We start from the raw sequence: 27,555 nt of genomic DNA on the forward strand, positions 1-27,555 counted from the left end.
TCAATATAATTTGATTTGGCTGCCTAAACAGAGTAATAGTTCTGTGGTTTTGTTTTTATTTTACTCTAATATTGCAGTGCAGCTCCGTATGGCTCCTTAGCCCAGATTGTTTCCTGCACTGCTGTTCTGAAAATCACAACACTGTAAGATGCTATAACCACCCAGATGTTTTTTATTACTTACCTTTAAATTAGTTATGTATCTGTTTCCAGAATACTAACAGGCTGGAGTGCTCTAAGCATATGGCGCTCAGCTCATTTTACTTTTGGTAAAGACTCCTATTGAATTTCAGGTTTTAAAAAAATTCACTGAGCTCTTGTTTTCTTTGTGAGTAGACCTTGAGACCGAGCACAGCGGTGGGAGAAATTAAACTAAGTGTGCGCTCATAAGAATTGCCCATGTGTTTGTGCTCATAAGATTTGTCCCTTCAAATTTAAAGTTTATGTTATTAATTCAGGTAGAAGTGCAATTACAAAAATTGCTTGCTAGTGTAGTTTGTAAATAGTTAGTAGTGATATGGGTAGCCTCTTTAAACAAACATAAGAAGTCATATGGGAGCTTTTATATATTTTATGAGAAGGATTTCACTGAGACTAGTTCTACTGGTGCTGTCACTAGATCTGTTACGTTTATCACAAAATAGGAAGGAAACCATTTTTATCTGAAGTAAGTAAAAGTAACACTGAAGCGATGCGGACATCGAGGCATTGTTAGTCTCAATAAAAAATTTCAGTACCTGATGCTATCATTGCAATTAAGGCTATAAAATAGGGTTTCTGAAGCTTCACTGCACTGGAACCCCCTTTTGACCATCAAAATTACTACATGACCCTGTGAAAGGGGATTGAAGCTGAGCCCCAGCCCAAACCCCACTGGCCTGGAGGAGGTGTCAAAGTCTGAGGTCTTCAACCCTTGGTAATGGGGCTTGAACTGTGGGTTCAACCCTGAACCCCAGCAAGACTGATGCCTGTCCTTGTGACTTGCTGATATAAATCCATGGTGCATGGAAGGCTGAGGGATTAATATTGGGCTACGCTGCAGTTTTGCATCTTGATGGCCAGTTCAAATTTAACTCTGGCCACTTAGTGTTTGGTACAGGTATAAAAATCAGTTGGTGTTCTCAGTCCAGAGACTCAGTGGGTTTTCCCATCCCAGCTGGCACCTTTTCTAACCTTCTCAATTGTGAAGTGAAAGGTTCAAATGGGCAAGTCAAGCAAGACGGTAATCCTTTCAGATCAGCATTTGTCAGGAGACGCGTGCTTGTTTTTGTTGTGCTGATCCTTTTTTGGTTGGGTAAAAGATACCTTAATTTTCTGGTATCGGAGGGGTAGCCGTGTTAGTCTGGATCTGTAACAGCAACAAAGAGTCCTGTGGCACCTTATAGACTAACAGAAAAGTTTTGAGCATGAGCTTTCGTGAGCACAGACTCACTTCATCAGATCTGATGAAGTCTGTGCTCACGAAAGCTCATGCTCAAAACTTTTCTGTTAGTCTATAAGGTGCCACAGGACCCTTCGTTGCTGTTAATTTTCTTGGGCAGTACAGTTGCTATTGTGAATACTAAATAGATCCAAATGTTTTAAAGAAAAAATAAGGATGTGACAAAAATTGGGAAATGCAAGGGAGTGTTAAAGTGAGCGTGACTTGCGCAGACAGAGCGCTTTTTGGGAGCATGATACAGCTCTCACTGAAGTCTGGAAAATCACTGAAGCTCAATGGGGGTCTTATATTTTTACTTGTCGTAGCTTTTGTCAGTTGATGGCAACATTTTGAAGGCCTGGGGCCTAATCATGTTAACTTTTTACTCAGTGTATATTATCCTGGCTCACAGTGTAATTGCACACACACATCAAGAATAATTGTGTAAATGTATACAGGGTTATGCCTGCGCACAGAACAGTGTGTTTTTTTAAATGTCGCTATTTCGGGTAATATTACTTTGATCCCTATAGTATGTGTGATTATTTAAATTGCATCTGACTGTCACTAACCAGGACTTCTGTGCCACTTTGTGTTTGGTTTTAAATGTGTTTAAGTGAAGAGGAATGAGGCTTCTGTGTGATACTGATAATATTGTACAGTTCAGTCCCGCCTAGGCTATTTATCATCGAGATGAGATCCTTTATTACCATTACAACTTACTGTCTATTGATTGCAGTGTGCAGTTGTCTTTAATTTACTTCCAAATAGGAACAGATAACAGATGAATGGACAATGAACGTTGTGACAGAGACCGCGATTAATACACCAGTTTCTTAGATAATAGCCTGAGTGATGGCAGAGTGTCACGGGAGCTACAGTGGTTTCGTACCAAGTTCTTTTCCTCAGTTCCCTCCAGTGAGCAAGTCCCTCTGTAATGATTGTATCTGGTACTTTGACAACACATTGCATTTGTAAAGCAAGTTCAGTCATTAGCTAATGAGATGAGCAAGGTGCCTGAGATTGCGCAGAATTCTATAGGATTAATTACATAGAGAGACTTTTACCACATCTTGATTTCAGGGCAGGGTAATCTCCTAGTGCTCTTCTGGGTGCTAAGTGAGGGACTCGGTTAATGTGCCCTCTTGTGTTCTGCAGCCCAAGGAGTAGTCATACAGTCCAGGACATGGTTGGAGTCCCAGGTCCTGCAACGTCCATGCTGTTGTCAGCAGCAGATGCTGAGGATTATTAACTATTTTAGAATACTTTGCTACCAGCCCTCTACCTCTGAGCCATCCTGCCTTGTACATCAAGGTGGGATGTCATCCATTCACTCCACTGTTACTGGTTTGCTTCTCTCTTGTAGTCCCCTGCTCTCTTTTGGGTCGGTGCCTTCATTTTTTAAATTCTGAATTTTTTTTTTATTCTACTTCTTTTTTGTATCCATGACAATTAAACATCAGCACATTTTCCCCTTTGCTCTTTAACATGTGGTCATTTTATTTCTGTTCTGTCATGTCTGTGTCATATTTTACCATTTAATTTATTTTTGATACAAAAATAGATTATTTCAGCCCTAAAATATATGGGAGGGCCTCAGAGATTGCTGATGGGATGCAAGGTCTTTCCTCTGTGCAGCATCATGTCATTGCTTTATACCTAACACTGAATGGTACCTTCTGATAGCTGCTCAGACACCTTTATGAAGTAAGTTAGTTCCAGTGGTGTGGGGGTGTGCAGCTATAAAAGCCACCACCATCCTTTGCGCCCCGTATTGGCGGTCTGTGAGGCCAGGGCAAGGAGTGGGTGGGTAAGAACTATTGTACTTACTCCGAGGGGTTGGTTCTTCTAGGTTTTGATTAACACTGGCTGGGCTGTATCACAGTCTGTTTGCTGGACTTACATAGTATATCACATTCCCTTAAAGATTTAAAAAGGCAAAACATGAAGTATTAACACATCTGGATTTCTCTTGAAGCTTTTCAGATTCTGCACATAATTGCTCTGGTGTCATTTACGTCTAAGTGGTAAATTCATTTGCACACTTGCTGTTCTGTGGATTAATAGGTGGGGTTTTTTTTGGTAGTGATGTCTCATTTACTGAGGAATTATTCGCAGCGGTTGAGGTGACAATAGAGGCTTTCAAAATTAGGAAATGGATCACTAGAGAAAATGTTAATAGGGCATAAAGTTCACACACCAGAAGACATGACCTGAAAATTAGAAACGAAAAGTAAGAAGTTTAGGCAGAATTATTTCACACAAAGTTAATAAACTCCTGGAATTAGTTACTAATCAGGTGACGAAAACAAAGACTTTAAGTAAATTGAAGGGATAATTAACTCAGAAACACCTAGCTGTGCATATATTCAGTCTTCGTAACCACATTTCTTATCATTACCACTCTGCTCCTTTTTCTCATCCTGACCATTTGTTTGGGAGTTACACCCCTGTGCCTTACCCCATTTTAAATAAAATTGCAAACTGTTCAGGGTAGAGACTCTTCTACTACTCTGGCATCTAGCATAATGGCGTCATAGTGTACATGGAGCCTACAGTGCTAACGTAATACAAAGGATAAATAATTATAATAACAATAATTGTTAGGGGTGAGGAGAGTGAGGTAGTAGCTAATAAAACTGGGAAGGTGTCAGTAAAATCAACCAAAAAGAAGCAAGCATTCAGCCACATAGTTTCCCTCTGTTTCTAAACTCTTTTACGTTAACAGTAACCTGTAATCTAAACTGCGCATCTGAGAATTTCAAGGAAGACTATTTTAGAATCAAAGAGCCCAATACGGCACCTGGTCAGTACCAACATTCCTATCAACTTTCATGGGAGCATGAATGACCTGCTCTTTTTCTCATATGACCTTTCTGCTCAAGCAAATTGTAATATTATGTAAATATTTCTTTTGAAGAGAAGTGGAGCATGGAAAAATTCTGTTTCTGAAGCCTGCCGTTCTGGCCAGCTTTCTTGTATACTCTCAAAGTCCAAAGTTATTAAAAGAGACTTAGTGTACAGTGAATTTCAGGTAATTGTGGAAGTCACTGATGTGCTAAAACCTGTCTCTCATTACAGGAAAAAAAAATTCCGCCTTATCCCTTTTTTTAACCCCCCCCCCTTTTTTTTTTCTTTTTTTTGTTTAAAACCTTTAACGAAGATTCTGCCCTCATCCACTCCTGGACAATCACAGCATATTTGTCCGTGTAAGAAAGCAGGCTGTCATCCTGAAGCACTATCTACACATCGGGTTTTTCAATTAAACCTCGGGGGAGAGCTCCAGAAGTCTTTGCTTAGTGTTTCTCAGGCAGAAGATCACTGACTTCCAGGATAGATTTTGTCTGAGAAAAATACACAGTTTTTAAAGCTCAGAATTCAGTCCTTAATTATCACTCTTCGTCTCCCTTCAGAACTCCAAAGTGTTTTCAGTGGTGTTTGACTTGACTGACTATTTGGTAATAGTTTGGTATCATGTTCACTTCTGTAGCTTTAAAAAAATGCAGTATTGTCAGTTTGCAAAATTTTCCGTAATACTTACGATGATTGAGCCAGAGGTTCTCTTTTGCTTGGACTGCTAATAACCAATGAGTTTAATGGTTGCAACCTAGTTTATGAGGGAGTTAATGCACCTTTTCATATCACACAGCCAGTTTTGTAACATTGTCAGTTACTGCTTAAAATAGGCAAAGGTCTTACATAACAGGATTATTATCAGGATTCATTGCATTGACATAGTTTTCGGACATGAGTGAGCTTTCCCAGGGTTTACCTGCATCATCCCTCATGCTTGCAATATTTTATATTATTTTGTTTTATTTTATTTGGTTCTTTAATGGGAGGCCAGTGGAAAGTCATTGCTGATAATTGTGGTTCCTGGAATTTGCTTTGACATTGATGGTTATTTAGTTCTGCAGGGTTTGTTATTTTCTGCCAGCCATTTGCTTCTTTAAAAAATGTAACAAAATATAGCTGAGCAAAGCATTTGACAGCATAATAGGCCACAACTTTTGGTAGCTGATATATTGATTAGATCAGGTCAGAGTCATCTCTGCCATAATTCCCCTGTTATCCTCAGCAGAGTTATTCCCTGGATGAATTTTCAAGTAGAATTATACTTGGACAGATTTTTGTTTTGTCTCTAGCACTTTGAGCCTGATCCAAAGCCCATTTGAGTTACTGAAATAACTCACATTGACTTCAGTGGGCATTGGATCAGGCACTTCGTTCAAAGCTTGTAGCGCTGCCGTGTTTACAACAACACTTTGCTGAGGTCTTCTGCAGCCAACTCTTACGTCCTGAGCTGCCAGACTAATATATTATTTGCCTCTGCAAAATGATGGCAGTTCAAAACCTGGCCCTGAACTGTCCTCCTTAGAGTGTAAGATTAATTAGAAAAGGGCTTTTGTGTGTTCTCTGCTAATAGCCATGAAGAAGAAATTTAGGCACGGGATGGAAGGAGTAGACATTTAAAGAACTGTTTAGACATTTTCCGTGTGAATTGTCATGTCGCTGGCCAGACACTCATCTTGCCTATCAGGGATGAGATAATGAATTATTAAATCAATCTGGTCACAATAGAGGGTAGGGAATGAAACTAAGTACCACTTTAAATGTCTCGTTTAAAACCATTACTTTTAGGATTACCTTCAGTCATAGCTCACCGTGAGTGTGGAGTGTATCTGGTAGGTGCTTGCTATTGCATTCAGGGCCAGCAGTGAGACGGCTTTGTCCCATTTCTGTGCAATGGGTTAGAGCGGATGCTGCAAGGCTGGTTACTTACTTAATTCCTGACTGGGCTGACTGCTTTGGGTTAATTGTGTTTTGTGTGTTTCTTTTGTTCTCTGTTTTGGCTGTGTCTGTTTTGTTTTGTTCCCATTAATTAAGATTAGTTTGCGCTTTTTAACGTTTGGTCTCCTAAATTCAGGTGGCAGCAGTTATAGAGTAGCAGCGGTTTGCATGCTGCCACTAGCTGAGGATGGCTTCTGTGATTTATAGCAGGTATACACATAAAATATCAATTCAGGCATCTAGCCTCCAGATTCTGCAAGCACTGTGGTGTTCAGTACTGTGCAGGAAAATCTCAGACCTTTGCAGGATGGGATCGCTATGTTGCTACAGCAGCAGAACTCATAAAATTAATAACGTGAATCATTTGATTCCTCTTCTATTTATGAAATAGTTCACAATTTTTAGAGAAAGCTGGTGTTGCAATTTAGTGAACCGTCATCACACTGGGAGTGTTTGCATTTGGTGGGCTTTTTTTCTCTGCTATTAAAAAGGCTCTTGTGACTGTAATAATGAGGTAAGAAAATCTGTCTGAATCTAGTATTTCTATTGCCTCTTTCCATCTGCACATCCTATGTTTTTTTGTTTGGTATGTGATTTCAGTTGTTACCATGGTAAGTAACATTTAGCATTAAATGATAAATATTTCCTTCTCCCTTTTTGTTTCCATCTAGTACTTTTGAATTTGTTAGGATGGAAATCTACCATTAGGAGGGATAGATACGTTAAGGTACAAACAAATGTAATGTAGAGCTTTGTTCATTCATAGATTTTTAACCTTCTTGCCTGCTGTGCTTCGAATCTGGTAGTGTAATTAAACACAAAACACCTGTTTCCCCACATGTATTAGAAAAACATCCATCCTGTGAATTTCTGAGATCTGACACCTGCAAGAAATATATTCTAAACACTTGAACCTGACAGATAGAATGAACACACTTTTTTTGAATTTCCTCTTGAACCCACAATGTAACAAATGAGTAATTTATACACAAAGCCATGCCACCTGTGGATTAACAAAAGACCAGGTAATGCTCCAACCTCCACTTAAATAGTAAAGCTCTGCATCTTAATAGTCACAGAGAGGTAGCTGTGTTCGTCTGTATCTTCACAAAACAAAACAAACAAACAAAAAAAACCCAGTCATGTAACACTTTAAAGACTAACAAAATTTCCAGATCTGAAAAAGTGGACCTGCCCCACGAAAACTCAAAACCTAATTATTGTGTTAGTCTTTAAAGTGAGACATGACTCCTTTTTTGCTCTGCATCTTAATTTATTTATGAATGAAGCTGTTGTAAGTTGGACTATTAGTGGCTTTAAAATGTATCACCAGCATTTGGACTGTACATAGAGGTCAAAAGGTTAAATTTCGGCCCTCTGCCTCAGAAAGGTTGCTGACCCCTGTCCTGTCTTTCCATTTGCATATTATTGGAACCTCCAACAAGAGTGGAGACAATTGGAAAATATGCAAAGGATTTGTTACTTTTGTTTGAAGGTTAAAGAGTCTTGTATTTTCTCTTTAAATAGTCAGGGAGCAATGAAAGAATGGGAGATCTGTCACAAAAGATGCGTGTTAAATAAAGTCAGACTATCTTTTGTAACAGAGAAGAGGGAAATTGTAACTTGGTATATTGGTAGACTTCAGAAGAAAAAATAACTCACTAGAGTTATATGAAAACACATATCTATTATTAAAATAACTCCTTCTTGTGATTGTGACACCAACCCATCAAAGGTAAAGCAAACAGTAATCGGCTCCACTTAAATGGGGTTTTAGGGGCTCACTTTACAGTCATACAGGAAGCATATCATTTGTGGAAGGAACTCTGGTGGCAGAGGATCTATGAAGATTGTTGTATTTGACATTACCTGACAGAGAGAATAGGAGGCAATTCACGATATTGATGTCTCCAAGTAACTCCCAGTGTTATAGTATCATACAGGGGTGAGCAAACTTTTTACATTGGGCTACACCTTTCGTCCCTGCGAGTAGCAGGGTCTTTCTGCAACATGTCTAATGTAATCCAAAGATGGAAATTTTGATTATGTTCATATATGTATATATTTAAAGAAAACTTTTGGCACATGTAAGAAAATAAGTTATGTAGAATGTAAAAACTTTATTAATTGATGTGTAAATACAAATACGCATACATAAAACAGTAACATTTCAACATTTTTAATGAGATGGATGAGCCTGAGACTCAGCAGGCTATCTTGTTGCCCCTCCCCTTGTGAAATTTCGTGCTCCCCTTCCCCCGAGGTAGCCCACCACTCACTTTGCTCACGCCGGTATAATAAATAACAGCAAGGGGGAGAGAGAGAAGAGACAGAGGCATAGAGAAATGCTGAAATGATTAGGGATTCTTGTATAACCGCATGGAAAGGAGGACACACCCGCAATTTCTGAATTTTTTATTTTAAGATTTATGTTTGGCAGTGGTTACTGTGGTGATGACAGGAAGAGATGGAAGTCCTTGTTCCTGCCTTACTTCTTAATTGCACTGTGGTCACTGTGAGCGACCCCTACAGTTAAAACTGGCAAGTTCAGGTGAGTGCAGAGGTGGTTGGAACTGAATTCGTGTTCTGCAGTAAGTTCTGAAATTGTGAAAATAAAAGACTCCAACTCAGAAAGCAGAACAGAAATCTGAAATTTCCTGAGAACTTGATTCCAAAATTTCATTCAAAAATGAAACAGTTTTTGTCAACCTAATTTAAGTGTTTTGTTTTGATGAAGTCAACATAATTTCATTTACATAAGATTGAAGTGCTTCATTTAAAGTATATTGACTCAAGTGTTATGTTATATAAGAATTTATAATATAAAAGTCATCATGATGTAAAATAGTAAACACATTTTGACTTTTATTATAAATTATAGAATAAAATGCATATCAATTTTATATTTCCATTATTTTCTTTTCTTTTATAAAGTGGCAAATGGCTTTGAAATTGTCATTACATTATAATGTGTAAGCGCTGCTCTTGTTGGTAATTGCTGTTTTCATTGGTTTGGTAATAGGTGCTTGGTATACTCATTGATAATTGGTACTCTAATTGGTCATGCGTAATTAATTTTATAATTGGTAAATGGTCTGGTAATTGATAGTTTCCTATGGTATTTTATGTAGTAAAATTGTAAAATAAAACAAAAAGTTTTTGATGCCACTGAGTCGGTATTTTCTGATAGCAAACTGTTCCACTGTAAAATTTTCATCCCACGCTAATGAAAACTTTGTTGATTAGAGGCATTTTGATAGCTCCCAAATAACTATGCCATAGGTGCATGTCTCAGACGAATCAAACATTGCAAATATGCAGGAGTTAAATTTGCACAAGGGCTATGTGCTGAAGTGGGACATGAGTGGTGTACACTCCCCCCGACATCCACAAATGCAACCTATTGTCCTTCATCTCTCTCCTTAAACTTCTCCTTTGTCATGATAACTACAAACCTGACAGTGCTTAGGCTGTTGAACTACCGAGATTGCTGCTTGTCATACTTATTAATATTGTTTCATTTATTTGTGTAGTCTCCTCTCTTCCCCTACCCCTTTCCATATCCAACTTTTGTCTTTCATCTTATACTTAGCTGGTAACATTGTCTTTTTGTTACTTCTCTGTTCAGCACCCAGCACAGTGTCTTCCTAGTCCATGAGTGAGGTTCCTATGTGTCACTGCAGCTCAAATAATAAATAATTAATATTCCCTGTCTTAATAACACCTTTTCCTCATTGAATGAGGTTTATCATTTCAAAATAAGCCAACGGCTATTTTGGGAATTATTTAAACTGAAGTGCTGTCTCTGCTACTGTTAACTTTATAAGTCATGTTCTGTTTGGGATAGGGTTATTTTTCCCAAATTAAGGGCATTTGACCAAGTGATTCCCAAAATACAGTTGGTTAGAAAACATAGCGTTTCTTAAGGTCGTCATAGTCTTCCAACTTAGTTTGCTGTTCAGGTTTGTAATCAGAGCCCCAAGAATCTCAGTTGCTCAGCATTTACCCCAGCTAGTGCATGGCACCTACTATCTATCCTTTTGGGGAAACAGTATTTGGGAACATTATCCAGCAAAGAGTTCAGTTCTAAAGAGAGACACCCATCTGACGTGCACAGGGCAGATGGATCGTGCTGTGCCAAAAGATTGGAAGCCACCTACAGTTCATAGGACCTGTGTGGCTCAAAGGGACATATTGTATCTCATTCTGAACCTGAACAGCACCCAGGCACTGTAAATTTGAGCCCAGCCCTTGGCAGAAATCAGAAGACAAAAAAGACAGTCACATGTTCTGTAACTGGTGTTCTTTGAGATGTGTTGCCCATATCCATTCCAAGTTGGGTGAATACAAGCAACTGCCTAGGAGGCGGAGTCAGAGCCCCAAAAGGAATGTAGGACAGCTCTGCCTATGGCAGCATCCTCCCTTGCGTACTGCATCAATGCATAGTGAGCTGTAAATGTGTGAACTGAAGACCACCTGGCTGCCCTGCAGATGTCCTGGATAGGCACCTGTGCCAAATAAGCCACAGAGGACACCTGCGCTCTAGTGGAGTGAGCCCTGATCAGAGGAGGGGGAGTCCCCACGAGCTTATAAACACTCCTTGATGCATGTTACTATCCAGGAGGAAATCCCCTGGGAGGAAACCAGATGGCCATTCATCTTATCAGCTACTGCTATGGACAATTGCTGCCTCCTTCTCAAGGGCCTATTCTTATCCACATAGAACACGAGTGCCCTTCTTACATCCAAGGTATGTAAACACTGTTCTCTCGGAGAGCTATGAGGTTTTGTGTAAAATACCAGTAAAAAAATGTCCTGATAAACATGAAGCACAGAGACCACCTTCGGTAAGAATGCAGGGTGAGGTCTCAGTCTTAACCTTATCGTTATGAAACACGGTGAGCAGGGGATCCACTGAAAGTGCTTGCAACTCAGATACCCTTCTGGCTGAAGCTATTGCAACCCAAAATGCTGTTTTGTAGCTCAGAAACAGCAGGGAACAGGATAGCCAGGGGTTCAAAGGGGGCCCCATGGGCTTTGCTAACACCAAATTGAGATCCCACGGGGGCAGGGGCGTCCAAACCTGGGTCTTGATTCTTTTTAAACCTTTCAGAAACCTTTTGACTGCGGGGTCTGAGAACATGGGAGATGTTCCATGACCCCAGTGAGGGGCTGAGATGGCTGCCAGGTGCACCCTGACCAAGGAGAGGGATAAGCCTTCATGTACTAAGCCCCACAGGTAGTCTAAAATTATTGGGCTGGGGGCTTGCGAGGGAGATAGTCACCCACGCTGAAAACCTTTTCTACCTAGCTGCACAGGTCACCCTCATAGAGGGTTTTGTACTGTTTAACGGTACTTCCTTTATGGGATCCAAACAGGCCAGCTCCATATCTTGCAGCCACAGAGCATCCACGCTGGGAGGTGCAGCAACTGGAGACTGGGGTGCTGCAGTCTCCCCACCTCATGGTATCAACAGGTCCTGGTGGATTGGCAATGTCATCAGCTTGCCAATCGACAGGTGCCGGAGGGTCAAGTACCAGTGCTGGTGCGCCTGTGCTGGTGACAGTGCTGATGCCACCAAGATGATCAACACCCTGTCTGACCGAATCTTGAGGAAGACCCTGTATACTAGTGGAACTGGAGGGAATGTATACAACAACAGGTCTGAACATGCAACGCTGAAGGCGTCTCCCCAGGACCCTGGGCTCTGATTGTGGTAACAGCAAAACATCCTGCATTTTGCATTCAGGTGGGAGGCAAACAGGTCCACTTAGGGGTGATCCCACTTCCAGAAAATGGACTGGATGATCTCTGGGTGGCGTGACCACTCGTGGTCCATAAAGGACCAGCTGAGCTGGTCTGCTAGCGAACTGTGCACCCCTGGCAGGTAATGGGCTTGCAACAGGATGCCATGCTGTATGTAGAAATCGCAGAGCATCATTGTCTTGTCACAAAGGGTAGAGGAACATGCACCCCCCATTTGTTTATATAGTACCTTGCCATTGTGTTGTCTGTACTGACTGACATTCAGTGTCCCGCCAGATTGGCCTTGAAGGTCAGACACACTAGTCTGATGTCCCTGAGCTTCCTCAGATTTATTGGAGTCAAAGGTATGAATCACTCCGCAGAGCTTGCATTCAGAGCTAATCCAGGTCTGCTCCCAACCCTGGGTCTGAAGCGTCTGTTACTAGAGAAAGGGAGGGCTGCTGGGGGGTGAAAGAAACTCCTGTGAGGACAATCTGCTCGTCCAACCACTAATGCAGGGTTGACAGAGTCTGCAGTGGCACTGTAACCACCAAGTCTAAACTGTCTCTTACAGGGAGATACACTGATGCCAGCCACAATTTTAGGGGGTGCATTCTCAACCTGGTGTGCTGAACCACAAAGGTGCACGATGCCATGTGACCCAGCAGGTGCTGACAACATCTGGCTGTCGTGGTGGGAACTGCCAAGATATTGCAGATGACAACCCCAATGGTTCTGAACCTGTCAGTGGGCAAGATCACCCTGGCACACCTGGGGTCCTGCCAGGCTCCTACAAACTCTATTGATGAAGACGGGAGCAGCACAGATTTTACCTTGTTGATCAGGAGACCGAGGCTCACAAACGTTTGCCAAATCAGCTGTACATGCCGAAGCACCTGTTCCTGAGAATGGCCTTTGACCAACCAGTCGTCCAGGTATGCGAACTGCTACATGCCTTGCCTGCGTAGGTGCGCTGTTACTACCACCATGCATTTGGTGAAGACCCCGGGGACCGCAGACAGACTGAGTGGCAGAACTCTGAGTTGCCAGGCGCGGGGGTGGCAAAGGTACAGGTCTCAGGCCTGCAATACGAAGTCCAGCAGATCTCATTTCTGTCTGCCATGAATCTCAGGAATCTCCTGTGAGGAGCATAAATTCAGTATGAAAATACACATCTTGTAAGTCAAGAGCAAAGAACCAATCCCCCTGTTCCAGCATCACGAGTATGAGACCTATGGATATCATACAAAACTTTGTCTTTTTTATGAACTTGTTGAGCCCTCCTACGTCTAGAATTGGTATCAAACCCCCCTTGGGTTTTGGAATTAGGAAATAGTGGGAGTAAAACCCTTGTCCCCTGAACCTTGGAGGAACTTATTCTCTGGCCCCAGAACCAAGGAGGGATTGCAATTCCTGCTGTAGCAGGATCTTGTGAGAGGGGTCAGTGAAGAGGGACAGGGAAGGGTGTTGGGAAGGAGGGTATGAAGAGAACTGAATGGTGTATCCCCTCTCTACCATACAACAGACCCGCCGGTCTGTGGTGATGCTGCACAACGTATAGTAGAAGGCAGGGGTAGGCAGAATGAAAAAAGTGGGGATGCTGGAGTGGGTGTAATTGGCTCGATGCTCCCACCTGTGCCATCAAAATGGTGGCTTGGGCCCCTGTGGGCTTTTTTGATGGCCCTGAGCCTGAGACTGTTGGCCAGAATGGTGTCTGCCCATCCTGTTCCACCTTCTATTACCATCCCTTTGCGGCTGTGGAAACTGTCTCTGCTGCAGACCAGGGTTAAAGTGCCTGCACTGATTAGAAGGCATATGTAGGCACAGTGAATGCAGGGTGGCCCTGGAGTCCTTTAGACTATGGAGTCTTTTATCAGTTTTCTCTGAAAACAAAATTGGGCCATCAAAGGGTATGTCCTGAATTGTCTGTTGGACCTAGTTATGGCAGACCTGAGACCTGTAGCCATGCCCTCTGTACATGGCAGTTCCGAATGCCATAACATGAGTGGCAGCATCTGCAGCATCCAGTGCAGCCTGGAGAACCGTCCTGGAAACCAGTTTGTTCTCCTCCACCACTGCTGTGACGTTCTGCTTGGCTTTGGGTAGCACCAGCTCAGAGAACCTCAAGAGAGCACTGACTGTCTTATAAGCATATCTACTAACCAGGGCCTGCTGGTTAGCTTTTCTCACCTGTAACCCACCCATCGAATAAACTTTCCTCCCATAGAGGTCCAAGTGCTTAGTGTCTCTATTATTTGGGGAGGGACCCTGGAATCCTTGGCGCGCTCTATGATACGCAGCGTCTACTACCAGGAGGTCAGGTGGGGGTGGGTGAACAAGTGCTCATTGCCCTGAGATGAGACAGAGTACCGGCTCTTATTCCTATGGGCAATAGGAAGGGCGAAAGCAGGGGTCTGCCAGACTGTCTTTGCTGTGGTGGCAATTGTCTTAATTATGGGCAGAGCTACTGTGGTGGGTCCTGCAGAGGACAAAATGTCCATGATTGGGTTCATCTCATCACAAACCTCCTTTGCCTGCATCCCCAAATTTTGGGCCAATCTCCCAAGGAGCTGTTGGAAGGCCTTGCCATCCTCCAACACCAGCGAGGCTGAAAAGCCCACTATTGTGTCATCCAGGGAGGAGGAAGATGACAATCCATGGGCCTCCATCTGGAAGGGGAGGTTAGCAGGGACCTGTCCTTGCAACTGGCTCCCCGGTGGGATTATGGGATAGCTGGGTGGCATTGTGCTTGGCATGGCCATGGGTGCCAGCCAGCCAGGATAACCTATGGCTGGCAGCTCATGCATCACTCCCTGATGGGCAGCACTGGAGCGCTCAGCATCAAGGGCAGCGTCGGTGCCGGCATTGAGATCAGTCTTGGAGCTGGCATTGGCATCATGTCCACGTGCACTGGACATTCCTCTGTCTCAGTGCTACAGCGCTGGTCCTCCGCAGGTGGAGAAGAACCTGGCACCATCATCTGCAAAAGGCCTTGGGCTGCTCGAAACACCTCCTGCGTTGAGGGCAAGTCCAGAGAATGCAGGTCCCCTGCTCTGCACTGGCTTCAACATATGTGCCTGCTGCCCTTTGGCAGGACATGCTGGCACCGTGGGCTTGTGGCCACCGTGCTTTGACTCTGGTGACCTGTGTCTCTTGTGCCTCCTCTTCTTCTTTAGCACCAGAGATTGACCCCTCTGGTACTGAGAAGGTGACGGTGCCTAAACCTGCTCCCGGTGCCAGGAGTCCTTAGTTGGCACTGAGGTAGAAGGTGCTGGCGTGCTCTGCACAAAAGAGGCTCCACTGCCTGCTCCCGCTGGGGACTCTGAGGCTGAAGAACCGCTTCCATCAGAAGGACTTTGAGGCACTTGGCCCTATCATCAAAGTCCTCGGCATAAAGGCCTTGCAAATTGAGCAACAGTCACGTAAGTGTCCTTCCCCCAAGCAGGTCAGGCAAGCGAATGGGGGTCGCTCTTGGGCATACGTTTGCCACACTTGGGACAAATCTTAGAGCCTGGGGAGCCAGGCATTCCCCAGCACCAAGGCGCCAAGAGGGATGGAGAGCCCCTCCTTGGCTTTCAGTTAAGATGAGAAGGCTGACTATCTAACAATAGAACTATTTACACATACTTGGCAACTATTTACACTATAAACAGGCTACTTGCTACTAAGTTGGGTAGAGAAAGGCAAGAGCTCCAACGACTAGCAGCGCGGTGAGAAGGAACCGAGTGCGGCGTGAGTCAGATGGTGCATATATTGGTTGTCATATCAGTGCCACTCCAGGGAGCGCCACACCAACCCTCTGGCGACTGGCTAGGGCAAAAAGCTTCCGGCGACTGAGCATGCACCAGTGCACACCCAGCTTGGCATGCACATGAGCAGTCACGCAAAGAAGAGTTAAATATTGCTATGCTCTCCTTTTGGAAGAGCTTTGGGGAGTTGGGATTTTTGGAGGGGAAAAATCATCTGAGTACAGCAGACTGTTTTACAACATTATAGGCAAATGCTTGTTGGAAAGTGGGACAATGAGGAGGCGAATGAGTCAGTGAGAAGGGCCTGGGGCTTCAATGAGAATGGGGAATTATGGAGAGGGGGATAAATGGCAAGAGGTTTAGGGGAAGGGAGAGGGTTAGGGAGGTCTGGAAGGGGTTGGCATGGCTTGGCACACTGGGAATTCTATAAAGGCTTTTATATCTTGCTTATCACTGTGGTAACAAAGTGCCTTGCAGCTGTGAAATGGATGAAGAGCAAGTGGGAAGGATTGGGGCGGGAGTAGCTTGACAGCCCCATGTCTCCCCTTGTGTGTACGCACTGCTAGCTGGTGGCGGGTGGGGGTGGGGGGGCTTGCTCCTCCAGGCATGTCTGAACCCAGAAGCTCCTCTCCCTGCCCCATTCATATGAGCTAAAGTTTGGAGCATTCAGTTCTTCTAGAGAAGTCTGAGCCAACCTCCCTGCTTCTGAGCATCTGCCAAGAAGAGGAAGAGCCAGGTGCTTCTTGGGGTATCTGAACTCTCCCTTCCCCCATCTGGGGAAATCCTAGCCTCCTGGCTGGGAAGCTGAGAATAGGCATGCTGGAAAAATGCATCAGGAATGCACTGCTGAGCCTGGGGTGAGTAGCTGAGAAGAGGCACATTTGACGTATGCCATAGGCCAGGGGTGGCCAACCATTTAGAGACAAAGAGCCAAAAAAGCAAGGGGTATAGTGCAAAGACCCACGTAGTAGATATTTATTTTTATATATCTATATATCTATCTATATTTATTTTTGCCTATCTGTCTACCTACAGATATATAGATATATAAAAATAAATATCTAATGCATGGCTCAGTGCCTTCCCCCTCCCCCAGAGGCAGGCACACCCAGCCTTCTTGTTCTGATTGACTGCCCTCCCCTAGAGCCAGGCATCTTCACCCACCCGCCTTCAAGCTCTAAATGAATGCCCTCCCCAACAACCAGGTATCCCAAACCATCCATGGTCCAATTAATTGCCGGTGCCTCACCGGAACCAGCACTGGGGCTGCTGCCACATGCTTCTCCCATCAAGCAGTAGGGCGTGCGCGCGGTGCAGGCAGACAGTTCCCTCAGCATGTGGCCCTGAGGAGGAGCCGCACTGAAAGGCTCAAAGAACCAGATGAGGCTCAAGAGCTGCAGGTTGACCACCTCTGAAGCAGTGGCACTGCGGGGAGGAGAAGATGGTAACAGACAGTGAGCTGAATGGAGCAGTTAGCATATCTCAGTAGCGTTGTTATAGGCTTAGGCTGTTCACATCTCTCACAGCCTCTTGTCCATTCAAGACTAGTCTGTGCTGAGGACATGGCTACAGCAAAGGAAGTGCCGATGAATATTCTTCTACAATATTATCGTGAAGCATCAACTGGGCTACTGTTAAGATTGAAAAGACTTTTCTGCTTTAAGGCGAATGCTTCCAAGTGCTCTAAAATCCACATGCTTACTTGGATTGTCTTCGCATATGCTGTGCATCTTGGAAACAAGGGGTAGAGTGAACAATCCATATTTAGGATCCTTTGAGGAAGACATTTACAAGACCCAGCCCTCCAAAAATAACTTTTTGTGACATTCACTGATCATACCAAGAATTCACTTTTAAAGTGCAAGTGGATTAATGGGAAGGGAAGGGAAGGGTGAATCAGAAAGGGTTGGTGATGAAGGACAGGGAAGATATGTTTTGAGAGATGGGAGGTAGGGCACGGAGAGGGAGAGAGACACACCAGGCTTCTCTCAGGTCCTTAAAATTACAATACACTCATCCCTTGCTATATGAGCACAATTGGTTCCCAACTTTCTGCTCGTCAGTGAAAATGCATAAGAGGGACACTAAAGTCCCATTAAAATACAGAAGTCTGTGATTGGTTCCTACTGCTTCTAACTCGAGGAAGAAGTGGCAGCAGGTGGCGCTGCTTTTGAAAGGTAAATTGAACTTGGGTTGGTGGGGGCATTGCAGAGGGTTAAAGGCTGGGGGCAGTTTGGGGCCATGAGCAGGAGGGAGGATTAAAACCTGGTGGCAGCTCTGGTGGAGAAGGTGGTGGCTTGTTCCTTCGGGCAGCAGCAGTGGTACCTGGGGAGGGGGGTACAGCAGGCGGGGGGCTCGGGGACTTGGTGGCGTGGGTGTTGGGAGTGAGCAGGGCCGGGGGTGCTTGGGGAGCTGCAGGCTGTGGGAGTGTTGGGACCGGGCTGGGCTGGGGTGCAGATCTTTCTCCTCCCCAGCCAGGGACCCTGTGGCTGGCTCCACTCCAGCTGCAGGGTTGCGGTCTTCTCGCCCCGGGGCCAGGGACCCTGCTGCTGGAGCACAGCCAGCTGCAGGGCTGTGGGTCTCCCTGCCCCCCGGCCAGGGACCCCACTTCTGGCTCATGTAAGCAGGGGAGGTTCACTCGCATAATGAACAAAGGTAAGTGTGTCCCCCCCTCGTTTTAGCGAGTACTCATAAGTAAAGTACTCATTAAACGAGGGATAAGCGTAACTGTCCTGTGATAAAACAGTCCAATTTGGATATATAGTCCATGTCTGAGATTTTTCTCTTTGATCATGTTGATTTAGACCTGAGTGGCATGCAGGATCTGGTCCAAAAGGTAACTGTAACAGGACTGCTTGGAAATAGTGAACATAATATAAATATAATAACATTTAACATTCCTGTGGTGAGAAGAACACCTCAGTAGTCCAACGCTGTGGCATTTAATTTCAGAAAAGGGGCCTAAGCAAAAATGAGGAGGTTAGTTAAATAGAAATTAAAAAGGTGCAATGACTAAAGTAAAATCCCTGCAAGCTGCATGGAAACTTTTCGAAGACTCCATAATAGAGGCCCAGCTTAAAGGTATACCCCAAATTAAAAAGCACAGTAAGGCTACGTCTACACGTGAAGCCTACATCGAAGTAGCCTATTTCGATGTGGCGACATCGAAATAGGCTATTTCGATGAATAACGTCTACACGTCCTCCAGGGCTGGCAACGTCGATGTTCAACATCGATGTTGCGCAGCACCACATTGAAATAGGCGCAGCGAGGGAACGTCTACACACCACAGTAGCACACATCGAAATAAGGGTGCCAGGCACAGCTGCAGACAGGGTCACAGGGCGGACTCAACAGCCAGCCGCTCCCTTAAAGGGCCCCTCCCAGACACACTTGCACTAAACAGCACAAGAAACACAGAGCCGACAACGAGTTGCAGACCCTGTGCATGCAGCATGAATCCCCCGCTGCAGCAGCAGCAGCCAGAAGCCCTGGGCTAAGGGCTGCTGCACACGGTGACCACAGAGCCCCACACAGGCTGGAGAGGCAGCGTCTCTCAACCCCCCAGCTGATGGCTGCCATGGAGGACCCAGCAATTTCGACGTTGCGGGACGCGGATCGTCTACACGGTCCCTACTTCGATGTTGAACGTCGAAGTAGGGCGCTATTCTGATCCCCTCATGAGGTTAGCGACTTCGACGTCTCGCTGCCTAAAGTCGAAGTTAACTTCGAAATAGCACCCGATGCATGTAGCCGCGACGGGCGCTATTTCGAAGTTAGTGCCGCTACTTCGAAGTAGCGTGCACGTGTAGACACAGCTTAAGAGACCCAAAAAGAGCCACTGTGTCTTAACAACCATGGAAAGGAAGGAGTGAGCGATAAAAAGGCATCTTTTAAAAAGTGGAAGTCAAATCCTAATGAGGAAAATAGAAAGAAACATAAACACTGCCAAATTAAGTGTAAAAATATAATAAGAAAAGACAAAAAAGAAGTATGAAGAACAGCTAGCCAAAAGCTGACAAAACAATAACAAAATGTTTTTTTAAGTATGTCAGAAGCAGGAAGCCATCTAAACAACCAGTGGAGCCCCTGGGCAGTCAATATACAAAAGCAGTGCTCAAAGATAGTAAAGTCATTGCAGAGAAACTAAATGAATTCTTTGCTTCAGTCTTCAAGTCTGAGGATATTAGTGAGATTCCCTAACCTGAGCCGTCGTTTGTCGGTGATAAATTGGAGGAATTCTCCAAGATTAATGTGTCATTAGAGGAAGGGTTTGGAACTAATTGACAAACTTAACAGTAACAAGTCACTTGGACCAGATGGCACTCACCAAAGAGTAGTGGAAGAATTCAAATGTGAAATTGCGGAACTGTTTGTGGTTTGTAACCTATCCTTTAAATTAGGTTTGTACCCAATGACTGGATGATATCTAATATAACGCCAATATTTAAAAAGGCCTCAAGATGTGATCCAGGCAATTATAGACCAGTAAGTTGAACATCAGTACCGAACAAATTAGTTGAAACAATAGTAAAGTATAAAATTGTCAGACATATAGAAGAACATTATTTGTTGGGCAAAAGTCAGCATGGTTTCTGTAAATGTAAATCATGTCTTAATTTGATATGTTATGGCCCCTTTTTGTCTTGAGAGACAGAGGTTAGTGGTGGTGAGGATCTGTGGGCAGTGTTTGAGTCTGCAGCTTCTATCATGGCTTATCCGTCCAATATTGGATTTGCACGGTCGATTGCAATAACCACATCAGTCTATTTCTGAATTCTTGAATCTGAGAGTTTTTCCTTCTAAGACCAAGTTCTTTTGCATGGCTTGCACATATACTATTGAAAGATGTTATGCCCTGTCGTAGCAATCATCACCAGGTATTTCGATCTGATGATGTAGATTCCCAGGATTTTGGATCAATGTTGAATTTTTTCATGGTTTTTTTGCATGTACCCTTGAATCTTAGCTTTAGTCTTCCTCTTGTTCTCAACCCACATGACACTTCAGTGAAGAGGATTTCTTTGGGAAGACATTCGTCTCCCATTCTTCATACATGACCAAGCCATCATCGTCTTCTGTTGTTGAGGATCACTATGAGGCTGGGTATGCCAGATCTTGACAGGACATCTGCATTTGAAACTTTATCTTACCAGTTGATATTCACAATTCTGCAGAGGCAGCGAAGATGGAAACTGTTCATTTTTTTCTCCTGGTTGAAGTAGGTAGTCCATGCCTCAGAACCATATGTGAGGATACTCAATACACATGCCTGGTAAATTAGTATCTTTGTTTTCACTGTCAGCTTAGGATTGTTCCATGCTCGTTTCAAAAGTCTGTAAAAAATCGTAGCTGCCTTCCCAATTCAGATGTTTATTTCTTTGTCTTTGGATAGGTTTGGGGTGACAAGTAGGTCCAAGGTAACAGAATTGTTCAACCACATCTAATGGGCTGTTATCCAGAATGACATTGGGTCGCTGAGGTATACCTTGAGTGAATGCAACCATTTTCTTCATGCTTATGTCAAGGCTCTGGACAGAGAATGCATCAGTGACTGTAGAGTGTCTTCATTATGAGCAATGAGAACTGCATCGGCTGTGAAGAGGAGTTCCCTGATGAGGGCTTTCTTGACCTTAGTTTTGGTCTTGAGTCTTCAGGGATATAATACATTCGAATTCAGCTGTGGGCGTATTGCTAGATTTCAACAGATTGTTCCAAACAGTAAATCCAACTCCATAGAGCTGGCATTCCTCTGAACTCAAGCCCTTCCGGAAGAAAGTGTCATTTGTTTCTTTCATTGACCCAGCATCTACCAGCCTGGTTTCCTGGAGAGCAACACTGTCAACGTTCTGCTTGTGTAGCTGTTAAGTTATGACTGCTGTTTTTCATATTGAGTTAATGTTTGTAAGGTCATGGGCAGATTCAAGTCACAGGCACATAGTCCACACGTTCTGGCTACTGAGCTGGAGGCAAGTTTATTTATTATTTTGTTTTTTGGTGGGTATGTCACTTACATCTATTTTTCGATTTTTAGTCTATCACCAGGCACCCAATGAGGAAGGCAGATGTGGCGGGTCAGCAACTTATTGACGCCCCCGGCCCAGCCCACTCCCAACCCCCCATTCCTGCAGCCTCACTCCCATACCCCATGACCTGTCCCGCTCCCAACAACCCCTCCCCTCTGGCTTGGTCCCCTAACCTCCTCCTGGTTAAGTTAAGGACTTACCGCTGCTGCAGCCCAGAGGAGCCACCTCCTTGTCCAGTGGAGGCGCCAGTACCTCCAGCTGCACATGGCAAAGTGACTCCTGCCGCATGGCGGGGCAGCCGTGGCCATGTGCTGCAAAGCGGCTCTGGATGTGGCTCCCAAATTGGCTCTGGGGTGCCCACAGCCATGTGGCCAGGTGGCTCCAGCCACACTCTGCAGCTCCCTCTGCTCCCTCCGACCTGGCCCACTCCTTCCCTCGCACCCTCTGGCCAAGCCTGCTCTCAACAACACCCAGCTCCCCCCATAGCCTCTGGCTGGGCCTAGCCCAGCCCAGGTTGCTCCCAACACTCGCCCAGCCCACAGTTCCCCCTGGCCCACCCTCTGGCCCAGCCCTCTGGCCCAGCCCGCTGGCCCACCCTCTGGCCCAGCCCGCTCCCAACACCCACCCCAGCCTGGTCCCCAAAACCCGCAGCCTTCCACACACCCCCTCCTAGGTACCTCTGGTGCAGACCGGAGGAACAAGCTGCCACCTCCTTCACCAGAGCTGCCATCTTGAATGCCCCACCTTGAGTTAGGCAAAATTCAAGAAAATATAGCAATTTAAACATTCCCAGTTGTAGAAAAATTAAGCTAGAAAATATTTCTTCAGGTGGGCAGTTCCCTTCGAGAACATACACACTGTCTTGCACTCATTTCCAAAGAAATTCCTCCCTCACAAAGAGTGGCCGTAAAGTAAGATGTGGCTTAAATTTTCTTCCATTATTTTGCAAGATCCTCTATAATTGCAGGGCCTTTGTCCAGCTAGCAAAAACTGACTTTCAACTTTTACCACTGTCGCGTGTCATTTGGTGCAGCAGTACACACTGGAAGCCAGAAAAGAGATCACTGTGCTCCTCACAATTCATTATTGTTTCTTTCTCTAGTCAGTGGGGCCATTTAAGAACAAAAGCTCCATAGGCATATCTTCTTCCAATGAATTAAACCTGTCGCCAAACCATGTATTCTTAGGCCTTAGCTAAACTAGATCAGTGTTTTTCAAACCGGCGTATGTGTGCCTTTGGGGGTACACTCAGGTCTTCTAGGGGCTATACCACTTTATCTAGATATCTACCTAGTTTTGCAACAGGCTATATAAGAACATTAGTAAAGTCAGTATAGTCATTCATTTGTTTGATAATAAGATGGCAGAAAGTCAGCAAGTTTTCAGTAGTAGCCTTCAGTGATATTTTTGCATGTTTTTGTAAGTAAGTAGTTTTTAAATGAGGTGCACCTTGGTGGTTTGCAAAACAAATCTGACTCCTGGAAAGGGTACAGGAATCTGGAAAGGTTGAATGGCACATGTTTCAAGACCTCAGATTACCTTAGGCACATGTTTCGCAACCAGTCGTACATGTATGCGAGAGAAGTCTGGGAGTACTTATTTTTTTAAAAGTCTACTAAAAGGGCTAGCCAGGGGATAGAAATGGTGTCCCTCACCTCTGTTTGTCAGAAACTGCAGATGGAGACAAGTCGCTTGATCACTGTCTTGGGTCCACCCCCTTGGGGGCCCCTGGCAATGGCCACTGTCAGCAGACGGGATGATGGGCTAGATGGACCTTTGGTCTTACCCAGTAATGGTCATTCTTATGTTCTTATGTTCTTAGGAAAAAAAAAAAGGTTGAGAATTACTGCACTAGAGGATATAGATAGCTTGCAAAAGTATGAAGGCAAGCCTTAACTGAATTCACTTTTGGAAGTAACTCTAAAGCAAGCTATAAAAGAGGAAGCTACATTTAAACTGTTTCCAAAACACACTGAAGTACCATGAAAATTTTTGCCAGGACCGATAACTCACTTCACCTGCCTAGCCTAATCAACACCCGCAGCTTAAATGTATAGTTTCTTTCTACTCAAAAGCTTTTCATATGAAAAGAGCACAGTTCACTCACTATGAAATAGGACCAATTCTGGAACGGAACATAGAAGCCATTTAACGCAAAAAATAATGTTATGACTTTGTAATGTAAAGTAATTGTTAGAATAAAGTAATGATGGCAACTCTTTGAGCTTGGAAACGATGACTACTGTAGTCAAGTATTACAGGACTGCTTTTTTTTTTTGTTTTGTTTTTTGTGACGCTGGAGACAAACAGGGCTACCCCCCGAGACTATGTAGTCAAGTGTGTGATTTATATTTTGTGTGAGTCAGAATTAAAGACACTGGGATTAACTCTGACACTCAGGAAAAGTGGTCGCTGAGAGGTTAAAGTTATGAGACTACGTTTTCCATCTCATCCAAAATTGTTCAAGCCAAGCTGTTAGCTTTTAAGATATCAGATCATAGCACAAGGCAATAGGGCTGCACTCTGTTAACTGGAACGAGTTGGGTTGTAGCGAGGAGGGGTTGATAACTCAAGTTCATGAAGAGTACTCAATATACTGGACTTACAGCGCCTGTTTCATGGGTTACAATGCATAAGGGACCGCTCTGACCTCCTGTAAAACACAAGATAGATAAGTTCCCAAAATAATTGCCAAAGCAGAAAGTTTAGAAAAACAGCCAATCTTGATGTAAAATTAGCCAGGAAACAGAATCCACCAGGGCCCTTGTTACTATGTTTCAGTAGCTCATGACTGTCAGGCCATACCTACACTACACACTACCACTTTTGCTGTCTCATGGGTATAAAAAACCCAAACCTCTGAACGGCAATAAGTGACACTGACAAGAGCACCAGGCGGCCAGCCCCGTGTTGGCAAGAGAGCTTCTCCCACCCACCCAGCTACCACAGCATGTGCGAAGTAGTTTTCTGGTCAATGGGAGAGCTCTCTCCTGTCAGCAAGCACAGCGCATGAGTGATCTTACAGTGACACCAGCTTGCTAGTGTAAACATGGCCTCAATGTTAAAAGCTCATTTACACTCATTGCCAACTCTGCATTTGTCAAGCTGCAGCTTACAGCCATTGGATCATGTTACACCTTTTTCTGTTCGACTGAAGAATCCATTATCAAAAATACTGGTTTCCTATGTAGGTACTTATAGACGGTAATCAAGTCACTCTTTGAATTGCTTTGTTTTAGACTCAAACTTGACATGTTTTGTTTAACAGTGTTCTCTGATTCTTTTATCTTTCTCACAACTTTGCTCTGGTCCCTCTCCAACCTGAACTGGACACAGTGTTCCAGCAGCAGTTGCATCAATGCCACATACAGGGGTAAAATAACCTTCTTCCTCCTCCTACTGTTCCAGAGATACAGTTCTATAATGGTTTGTCTACACAGAAAAGTTACACCAATTCACTTACTCTGCTACAGCGTGCACCCAGTCATAGTCACATATACCCAGTCGCGGCCACATAGCCACATCTGGTGCTTACAGTTACTTTCATAAAATGAATAGGAACAATATATATAACAGCACAAGGCATCTTTACTCAGGTGTAACTGCATCAGCGCTTGAAGTTGTATGGAAATAACTGTTACAAAGATTATCCCCTTCTGAAAAAACTTATACCCATTTCAAATTATTCAGACAGTTCCAAGTCTCTAATAATTAAAGATCACCTGTGTGGTCTTTTCACAGGCATGAGTGTAAGGGGATTTCTAAGCAAGAGAGTTACACCAGGGTCAGTTAAAGAAACCTTAGGCTAGTAGAAATTCCTGTAGATCTTGGTCTTGGAGTGGCTTGTTTTAGTTTAAACTGGAAAAGAGTGCCTACGCAGTCTGTACCTTAAAAAAAAATCAGCTGAACTCAAACCTTAAATTAAACCATTATAACTTCCTCCATTAATTGAGCCCTAAGAAAAAGCTTGGAATGTTAGACATTAAGCAAACCACAATATGTAAGATAGAACAGGTAAATAACATTCCCCTATTAGCCTCCTGAAACCTCAGTCTTGGGCCTCATGATACACTAGGCCCTCGCTATTCTCCTCCAAAACGCTTAGAATATAGGAAAGGCCATATTGGGTCAGACCAAAGGTCCATCTACCCCAGTATCCTGTATTCCAACAGTGACCAATGCCAGATGCCCCAGAGGGAGTGAACAGAACAGGTGAACAAGTGACCCATCTCCATTCCCAACTTCTGGCAAACAGAGGCTAGAGACACCATCTCTCCTCACCCTGTTAGTAGCAATTGATATCCCTTCGCTCCATGAATTTCTCTAGTTCTTTTTTTAATCCTCTTATAGTCTTGACATGCTACGGCAAGGAGCTCCACAGGTTGGTTCTGTGTTGTATGAAGAAATATGCTGTTTGATTTAAACGAGCTACCGATTAATTTCATTTGATGACCCCCCTATTTCTTGTGTTATGGAAAGGAGTTATTTACTCTTCCTTATTTACTTCCAGTGGTGGCCAGTGCCAGGTGCTTCAGAGGGGATGAACCGAGTCAAGTGATCCATCTCCTTTTGCCAGTTCCCAGCTTCTGACAAACAGAAGCTAGGGACACCAGCCCTGCCCATCCTGGGTAACAGCCATTGTTTGGCTTACCTTGCAGGAACTTAACTAGCTGTTTTTTTGAACTCTGCTACGGATTTGGGTTTCACAACATTTCCTGGCAAAATTGCCCACGAGTGGACTGTGCCTTGTGTGAAGAAATTCTTCCTTTTGTTTCTTTTAAGCCAGTTGCCAATTCATTTAATTTCATTTAAAAATCATGTCTTAATAATCTATTAGATTTCTTTGAAGGGGTCAACAGACGTGGACAGGCAGTATCCAGCAGGAATAGTGCACTTAGATTTCCAGAAAGCCTTTGACAAGCTCCCTCACCAAAGGCTCTTACATAAATGGTCATGGGATAAGAGAGAGGATACTTTCATGGACTGAGAACTGGTTAAAAGACAGGAAACAAAGGGTAGGAATAAATGCTAAACTTCAGAATGGAAAGGGGCAACTAACAGTGTTCACCAAGGATCAGTCCTAGCATCAGTCATATTCAATTTATTCATAAATGATCTGTAGAAAGGGGTAAACTGTGAAGTGGCAAAGTTTGCAGCCAGTACTAAACTGCTCAGGATAGTTTAAACAAAAGCAGACTGTGAGGAACTTCAAAAAGATCTCACAAAACTAAGTGATTGGGCAACAAAATGGCAAATGAAATTTAATGTAGATAAATGTAAAGTAAAGCACGTTGGAAAAAATAATCCCAACTGTACATAAAATATGATGGGGTTAATTTAGCTACAATTTATCAGGAAAGAGATCTTGGAGTCATCCTGGATAGTTCTCTGAAAATATCCAGTGTGCAGCAGCAGTCCAAAAAGCAACAGGATGTTAGGAATCATTAAAAAGGGGATAGAGGATAAGACAGAGAATATCTTACTGCCCTTTTATAAAACCACAGTACTCCCACATCTTGAATATTGTGTACAGATATGGTCCCGTTAGCTCAAAAAAAGATACATTGGCATTAGTAAAGGTTCAGAAAAGGGCAACTAAAGTGATTAGGGGTTTGGAACGGGTCCCATGTGAAGAGAAATTAAAGAGACTAGGACTTTTTCATCTTCGAAAAGAGGAGATTAAGGTTGATATGATGGAAGCATATAAAATCATGTGCGGTATGGAGAAAGTAAATAAGGAAAAGTTATTTACTTGTTCCCATAATGAAGAACTAGGGGACACCAAAGCTGCGTCTACATGTGCACGCTACTTCGAAGTAGCGGC

General features: G+C 43.9%; 1 protein-coding gene across 3 annotated transcripts in view; it reads left to right on the plus strand.

Annotated features, from left to right (window-relative positions):
* AR (androgen receptor) overlaps window positions 1–27,555 on the plus strand; it is a 168,665-nt gene that overhangs the window by 2,502 nt on the left and 138,608 nt on the right. The gene's annotated exons all lie outside the window — the stretch shown is intronic.

This window comes from Carettochelys insculpta, chromosome 13, assembly GCF_033958435.1.
Source record: "Carettochelys insculpta isolate YL-2023 chromosome 13, ASM3395843v1, whole genome shotgun sequence".
Lineage (NCBI taxonomy): Eukaryota > Metazoa > Chordata > Testudines > Carettochelyidae > Carettochelys > Carettochelys insculpta.